This window comes from Corvus kubaryi, unplaced genomic scaffold (assembly GCF_017639235.1).
Source record: "Corvus kubaryi isolate FWS band 111438036 unplaced genomic scaffold, C.kubaryi_AGA036_p1.0 37308, whole genome shotgun sequence".
NCBI lineage: Eukaryota > Metazoa > Chordata > Aves > Passeriformes > Corvidae > Corvus > Corvus kubaryi.
In genome coordinates this window covers 6,783,461-6,792,594 of record NW_024581096.1, presented here as the reverse complement: position 1 = coordinate 6,792,594, position 9,134 = coordinate 6,783,461, and positions in this window count along the sequence as shown.

The window sequence follows — 9,134 nt, the reverse complement described above, 5'->3', positions numbered from 1 at the left end:
CAGCATGTAACACATTTCTGTAGACTTGGGGTTTTTTAAGGCATAAATGTTTCAGCCAGTTGCTGTCAACTGGTGTACCTGTGCAATAACCCTCTCCAGGGATTTCAGTGGCTGTCCCAGAGCTTGCAGAGATGAGCATTAAATGATATGCACTTCACATTAGAGAGTCACAAGGTGATGGGTATTTTCTACATTCCAATGTATAAAAACAAATTATCCTCATCCTGATAATATTATCTGTATAATTGTCTGTACTCTTCTTGTTTTGCTCAATACTGTTTTTTAAAGTCTCCATTGCCTGACATACTTACACACACCCCCAAGTATACTACAGAACTTTCCGTTGAATACCCTGCCACTGTACATCACCATTACAAGGAAGATCTTGTCACAGTTTCTGGTATTAAAATCCACTTTCTCAAAAATAAATCAAAGTGCTGCTAAAAAAGTCTCAATACGTGCTCTTAGTCTTTGGACTGGCAATATCTGACAAAAAACAATTAAAGCAGGCATGATTACTCAGTAGGAAGATGTACAATGCTCCCAAAATAAAATCCCTTTGGGCAGGGAGAGGCATATTTCTTTGACATATTCTGAGAAAAGGTGACATATAATTCAGGTTTATCATTTTAGCTGCTATGCTGCTATACTGCTACATTACTGCTGTACTGCAGATAAGTTGTGATTTCTAAATAAGTCAGTAATTGAAACTTGTGTGTAGAATATGAATCTTGTGTGGATTCTTTAACACATCACATGTCTCCACTACAGTGACACAGAGAATTCCACTTTACCAAGAGAATAATGTCAATTTACTCTTCTATTAGAAAATATGTCCAACGTGAAAATTGAAGTTTTGTTGTAGCTCCTGGCTCCTGTAATGCAATATATAGCAGTTGCTCTGAAACCCCAGTGGTTGTAGCTCTGAGTTGTCTTTCTTTTATTACTTTGCACAAGCTCTCTTTTAGAACTGTGAGGAGAGGAGGGGTTAGAAATGTAAACAAAAAATGAAGTGGTCAAAGATACCTATACAGATACAACCATTTTCAAGTCCTGACTTCAGTTTTGACTCCCAGTGTTAGACAACTGCCAGACACTGCTGGGTTTTGTGCATTCTGTGGTCCACAGCTCCTGTTTGCATCACTGTTGTAGTGGAATAACAGAAAATGTAACTATTTCTATATTGCCTAAGAAAAACTATTTAAGACCTCTAAAACAGAATTTAGAAAATAGCTAACTAACTAACTAACTAAATAAATAAATAAATAGTATTACCAGCAAAATTAGATTGGAGCTAAGAATTCCAAAAGCCCATAAAGTAAAACAGTTTATGAAAAATCACAATTATTTTTTTTTTAATTTGATGGTAAATGGATGTTAAAGTGCAGCTGAGTATATGATTGGAGAAATTTGGAACTCCATTAGATATTTTATGTAATGCCTTCTTGCCTCTTTTGTATGCTTGTCTTGCTGGCTTTGAAACAACAGTCTTATTTGACCTTATATGCATCTCTATGAGTCACAGGAAGACCATAAGGTTCATAAAGATAAAATAAACCACCCCACTCTATTCCACACTCCCGAAAATGCTTCACGGCAGATCAAAATGGTCTAATATTAGGTTTCAAAATGTTGCATCTGTTTTTAAGTCGATCTAGATTTTTCCAGCAAAATTACACTCACTTTTCCAGAGTTTTTTATACCCAAGAAGAGGTAAGAGCTCCTCTAGAGTAGTTACTCATTATGTAACCTCAGCCACAGAGATGAATAGGTACCCTAATTTTTTTCAACCTTCAAGAGTTACAAGCAAGCCTTTCAGAGAAACACACAGCACGTGAATAATTTTATTCTTTTCATTGTCAGACTCATGACGTTTATTTTTCTATTGGACTTTGAGGTTGTAAGGAAAGTTCAGTCCCCCTTTCTTTATAATGTGTGCATATGAATGTTAGGAATCAAACTTCTTTGAGCTTTTCAACAAAGAATGGAATGTTATTGGAACATACTGCCCTAAGAATCATTGCAAGAACTTGATGATCCCCAATAGAAATGAGTATTTGTGGTCTTGCAGTGTTTCTAAATATTTTCTTCAGCCAAAGTTTACTTACGTTTTTCTGATACTGACAAAGAAAACATTGTTGAATTTTATAAGTACCTAGATTAGATGCTAAACTTACCATCATTTTCACTTATTCATCTGTGAGTTGGTCTAGTCCAAGGAATGATTGCTGGCAGTTATTTAATACATCAGTTATTGTAGTCATACACATTAGATAATAACTTCACCTTATCAGGAAAACACATTTCTGAATCTCTTGATCCACTGAAGGCTGATAATTGGAATTTTTTTTAGGAAACAGTAGAAGAAGATGGAGAATAAAATAGTCATTTAGCTCTTTCCAAGCTATTTTTGTGTTTCTGCAAAAATAGTGGGTTTTGACAGACCATTTTGGTTAAAGCAAAATCCTTTTCATCAGAGATTGCAGCTTTAGATTAAATAATTTTATTGTTTTTGACTGAACTCTGCATATGTAGAAAGATTAAATAAGAAGGAATTGAAGAAAGTAAGACAGAGGCAGGAATGTAATGAACTTTTTTTCTCGACCTTTGGAATTCCTAGTTGTTTTTTTATTAATGCAACAGAGATCCAGGAAGGATAAACTGGTGGAACTGGATCATAATGGTCACAACAACCCCAGCAGCATTACTGATGAGGGGAAGAGTGGCTGGAAAATTGTCCAGTGAAAAACGACCTGGGGGTGCTGGTGACAGCAGCTGAACATGAGCCAGGGTGTGACCAGGTGGCCAAGAACGCCAAGGGCATCCTGGCCTGGATCAGCAATAGTGTGGCCAGCAGGACCAGAACAGGGATTGTCCCCTGTCCTGGGCACTGGTGAGGCCACACCTCGAGTGCTGTGTCCAGTTCTGGGCCCCTCACTGCAAGAAAGACATTGAGGTGCTGGAGGGAGTCCAGAGAAGGGCGGCGGAGCTGGGGAAGGGTCTGGAGCACAAGTGCTGTGAGGAGCAGCTGAGGGAGCTGGGGGTGTTTGGCCTGGTGAAAAGGAGGCTCAGGGGTGACCTTATCACTCTCTACAACTGCCTGAAAGGAGGCTGTAGCCAGGTGGGGGTCAGCCCCCTCTCCCAGGTAAAAGATGATAGGATAAGAGAAAGTGGCCTCAAGTTGTGCCAGGGGAGTTTTAAATGGAAATTTGGGAAAAATTTCTTCGTGGAAAGGATTTTCAAGCATTGGATCAGTTGCTTAGGGAAGTGGTGGAGTTACCCTGCCTGGAGGTACTTAAAAGACATGTTAGATGTGGCACTTGGGAACATGGTTTAGTGGTAGACTTGGCAGTGCTGGGTTAACTGTTGGACTCGTAACCTCTGTGTGAAGATGATGTCAGAAGAGGGGGTGTGGGGGGTGTGTCCCCTCCCTTTTTTTAAGGCAGGAATTTGCATGGAAATTTAGAAAGAATCTTGGTTCCAAAATCAGTTATATACTGCAATCCCATAGGATTTTGCAGAAGTACCACTTAAGACTGTGCATCAGGAAGGTCTCGCGGCCTTAATTAGCATAATCTAGCAGGCACAAACAAAATGTTCCAAACCAGCATGTTTGACTTATGCCTATAAAAAAAGATTAAGCTGTGAAGAAATACAACTCAAGTGACTGAAAGGAAAAGCACTGGAGCTTAAACCTCTTGGTAGATTATGAAAGGCCTGAATGGAAATGTAGAGGAGAGAAGCAGAGCAATTAGCAACAGTAAAGTAGTTACGACTATGGAAAGGTGTGACAAAATGTGAGTATAGATGCCATAAGGGCTATAAACAGATCAGTTATCCTTAACTGGGAACACAAACCAGACAGGAAAACAAACAAAAATATAGAGCAACAGGCAGGAAAAAAGAGTAGGAAAAGGACATGGGCGATAAAGTTAGAAAATGAAGAGAAAAAGGAAGGGTAGGAGAGCAATCTTGTTTTACATTGGGGCAACTGATACCAGTTTATTTTTCAGTCTGGGGTGGGGAGGCAGTTTGAAAGGTGGGGAGTATGGTGGAGACTGTGCATGGGAAAAGAAACTGTAGAGAGATATTTAGGGGAGACATTTTAAGGTCATTCATTTCTGTATATTGGCAGTAATCCATTGTGGAGAACAGACAGCTACTGTAGTTGTTAGTAAAGATAAATGTCATTGAATTATAGATGAGCATAATAGGAAAACTTCATGTCTAGCCATTGTGTAAAATTAGGAGTGGGACATACTGGCTGTGTGGGTTTGGTGAATGCCAGGTGCGTGGGTGAGTCGTGAGCATTGGGAAAGAGTGTCTTATTCAAGTGGTCTATTCAGCTCTTACACCAGTACTGTAATGTCATTATTTTTTTCCTGCTTTGTCTGCTGAGTACAAACCAAAGCATAGTAAACACTAAGTACCTTAGTGACTATCTCAGCATGCCCATATGTTTCTGCTTGCATGTTCAATGCAGTGACAGAGCGGCGGTGACTCACCTTTAATGTGGTGATTGTTCATAAAGGCCTGTGTAATCACACCTGCTAACAACACGACACTGCACTGGGTCACAGTGTACAACATGCTAGTGAACCTCAACCAGTCATCCAGAGATTACAACTGATTAAGTATTAAAGTCTTTATCTCTTCTGACATACAAAATTTTCTTTACCTAAAATACTTTAATAGGTGAATGTTTACTTGCCAGTAGTCTGAACAAAGTCATAGTAGAGGTGTTTCTCCCTCTAAGCCTGTGCTATACAGCTATTATTTTCCAAGTACAATTTTCAGCCTATTCTCACCGTTGGCTGTTTCACACACTATTTGTCCTTCTGTATGCATGTTTGAGAATGACACAGCCACTTTTCCAGAAAAACCTGATTCTTAAATTAAATGTGTTAATACCCCAATTGCTGCAGATCTCACTGTCTTAATGCAAAATTGAGTTTACAAAGGCTACCATGAGTTGTGCTTTATGTGAAGAATGACCAATTGAAACAACTGGTCTGCTCAGACAGGAGACTGATAAAGAGCAGTTGGAGAATGAACACAGCTAGCCATTAAAGGCAGAATTCTATAAAAATTATGAAGGCCTATTATCTACAAACATAGCTTAAGAACTTAAACATATTGAAACATATTCACTAGGGGCATACTTAAAGCAGTAACTAAAAAAGTTAAATTTTCTAATGCAGTTTCTGCATGTTTAAATAAAATACATCTTGTTTAACAGTAGCTAATAGGGAGAAACAAGGAGTAACCTATACTGCATTAGTAAAAAAATCCTCTTAAATTCCTTTAAAAGAAAAACCCTACAAACTAAATTGTGTAATTTCTTTTTGTTGGAACAGCACAGACAGAGAATTATAAATGGTGTTTGGGAGTGGACAGCATAGAGGAACTATGTCCCCCTCTCTAACATTCAAGGTGAGATCTGGTAGACTTTTCCAGGGTGCATCTACCAGGATAGGATACAAGTAAACATTCCCCGTAGACTGACCATTGCCACGTCCTCCTGGTACTCCTTCATCCTGGGGATGGGACAGTCACCTCACATGTTTAAGACTTGAAATAATTTGACTTTGCAGCCCCTCCCTGACAATTTCTACTTGGCTTTGATTCTTCTTGAAAGCGAGAAAGGGAATACTGGCATGTGATTTGGGTAGGGGCACACTTCTTTTGTGATTCTCACTCTCTGATTGATGGTAGAAGAAAATCCACTGTCTATGTGACCGTCAGATACTCAAATATCATTTGTAGAAAAGGAACATAAGAGATTTATAGAATATAGAAAAGTAAACACTACAATTATATTATTAGAGTAAAAAGAGGGAGGTGGAGAGACAGAGATGCTGCCTCCTACAGAATCTATAAACTACTGCAAGCTAGAAGACTATCCAAGGAGCCATCACTATATGCTGCCTATATGTTTCATACAACCTTCCCAAGACATGTGCTGTCAGATACAGCTGAGATGCATCATTGCCTTTACATGTTGCATCTATTCTTTATAGTCACAGATTTAGCTTCTCAGATCTGGATTTTGTCTTCCCAATAATTAGCTCCTTCTGAAAACCACACCCTCCCCAATATGATCCTCAGGATGCAATCCCTAGGAACTCAAGTAAAGAGGCCTCTTTCCTTCCAGTCAGACCCATCCCCTCATATCAGAGGAACACAGTCACTTGGCTCCAGTTCCAACATATACTATCACTTATTCCTGACATGAACACTTCACAATCTGTGCCACTTTCCGGCCTCTCAGCCACCCTCTGCTTCTATGATTCAACTTCTGAAGGTCACCGCTAGCCTGAACGCCTCCTCCGTGACAGCTACACAGTGTGTTCAACACACTATAGGAACTGCCCAGGGAAGAATAAGGTTCATATCTATGCCATGGTCAACTCTTGGATCTTGCATAAGGCAGCCAACTCAACAAAGACTGGCAAAAAATCACCTGCAAATGAAGGAAAGCATGAATCTATACATCTAATCTACACTTCTAGTCCACACTATGGAAAATACAGCTCACCCCAACCAGACCAGCCTGGAAGAGAGTACTTCATTATGTGCTCTGGTTATAGAAGACAAACTCACCTGCTCTTTCCTACCTTCTTGCATAAGCATTCTGAACAGTTCCATCACAGAAGAAACCCCTGCCACATTCTTCCCCAACCACCTAACTGTTGGCTTGCACCTAAAACAAGGTCCACACTGGGCTCAATCCAGCCCTTTGTGCTGCCCCCACCTACTGGTTTTAACGTAAGAGCTGCTCCCAAACCAGAAGAACCTGGCATGGCAGGGGTTAATGGGGCGACGGGGAGGGGAGGGTGAGACTAAAGAAAATAGCCCGACACTCTTCGCAGCTTGTTTGATGGAGATGCGACCTGGCAGCATTGAAAAGCTTCAAGATTAATGGAGAAAAGGCGGAATCTGACAGCTTTTCCGCTGGTTTCACTCCTCCTGGGTGGGCCGATTGCTCTTGAATGTCACTTGCTACTTAATCTTGTGTATCTGAAACAGACTGATGTGTTTGGGGAGCCCTGCTCGCTCTGTATAGACATCAATTGGCAAGGCAGATAAAAGGAAACTGCATTGAATTACTCTCTTATGCCTTTTATAGAGCACTTTCTGACTACAAAATAATTAGTAGCCTCATCCAACGAAACCCATCGTGGTTAGGGTGCTCGTTAAACACCAAAAGTGAGGAGGAGAAAGTACTGCTTACTCTCTTCCAGCTCCTTCCTAGAGCTACCATCAAACCAAGACATGTTTATACTCAAATGGAAAACATCTGTGGCTAATATTGTCATTTAATATCACCTCACTGTCCGTGGGATGCTTGCATTGATTTTTTTTCTGAATGATTATTTCTGTTTGCACATTGAAGATTTACTGCAGAGTTAACAATTGATGTGTTACATTCTTTCACTGCTGAGCAGAAAAAAACCCTTAAGTACTCTTTAAAAATGTAATACATCTCCCACTCAGTGAACATGATACATTCTCCCTTGTAGTGTATAAAGGAGGGCATGGGAGACTAAAACGTAAGGGATTTTTTTTTTCCATCTGCAGTGAAATCAGATGGTGACTGTCTAGCAAAAGACATTTGATTCTTTTTTTAATCCCAGAATTTCAAGTCAAGTTCTTCCATGTCTTTCACCCATGTCATATCATTTACAGCAACCTAGAAATAGTAGCAAAATAAAGAAAGCAGCCTTTGATAGTTAAAATTTGCTTCATGTCTCAAAGTGATTCTCATGCTATAAATCTGAGTTTCTCCCTATTTGTTGCTAAAACTTCATTTGGAGCTATACTAGTGGTATAGCACAAAGCTGACATAGCTGTTCAAGTCTGCAGTCAGCAACCCAGGCAAAACTCTGGCAGTGTGTGAACTGAAAGTTAACATTTTAACTTTAGTTTTTAAGCATCTGAAAATTTAGGAGCACTTTCCTGCCACACAAATTACCTTCTGCCCTGTGATAGACAATTGTCTGAAATAGATGCACTGAGTCAATTTGACACAGGATGTATCTATCATAAAATTCAATATTTTCCTTTTCAAACAACAAAAGTAATCACAGTTTAGTCTTAAAACTGCAGACTGTGTCACAGCACCTTGTAACTAAGGAAAAGTATCCCAGATTAAACATCAGCACCACCACTGTATTTCACATGGCACCTAAAAACCAGTTAGTAGGAGACGACTGTGCCTTCAGCAATTACATAGACCTGTTCAGCTGGCAGTGGGAAGGAAATAGCTTTGTTCTGTGCAGTGTTTTACAATATTTTTTCTTTAGATCTAATTGGCCCTTTATAGGACAAACATGTGATTGTACATATATAACACAGGGGAGGAATAGCAGCCATTTCACTGGGTTTTTTTTAATCCATCTAATTTCTATGCCCTCCATAGAAAGATAGATGATGTAAACTGAATAATGAATCACAAAAGGGAAAGCATCACTAAACTCTGGTATTATATTTATTTACTACTGGTTTTTAGTAGGGGAATCTGTAGACACTTTACTGCTTTTAAATGAGCAGCTGTTATTTTCTGTTTTTTCTACTTCAGCTGCGTGGGACTACTAACATCCTAACATCTAATTTAAACAATCTTTAAAAATTCTAAAAGTTGTTTGCGAAATTTAAAGCAATAAAAACTTCATAAAGCCCAACTGTTGATTTTTTTTACTGTTGGGCTAATGATTGTGTTTTAATAAATGAAGCATAACTACACATTTAGAGTCAAAAAACATATCAATATCTGTTTTCTTATATTGATATTCAAAGTTCAGATTAATTCCCCCCTTTAAGTTTGTTCTGTACATTTCTCAGCATTAAACCTCTAAGAAACTTTGGAAAAAGGTAAAAAGAGCAACCAAATTTAGTTATGATAATTTATAGAAAATGGATCCCATATCAAGTATCTGTTCCTTTTATATCAATTCAGGAGTGAACAAAGAAACACTAACGAAAAAGAGGCTATTAGAACCTTTTGGTAATATTGTGAAAAACAAGCAGCATGACATCCTAGAAACGAAAGGGTCTTCACATCATTTCCCTTCCCCCTCCCCCAGGAGGATGACATTTGCATTGTTAAAAAATACACAGGACTTTAAAGACAT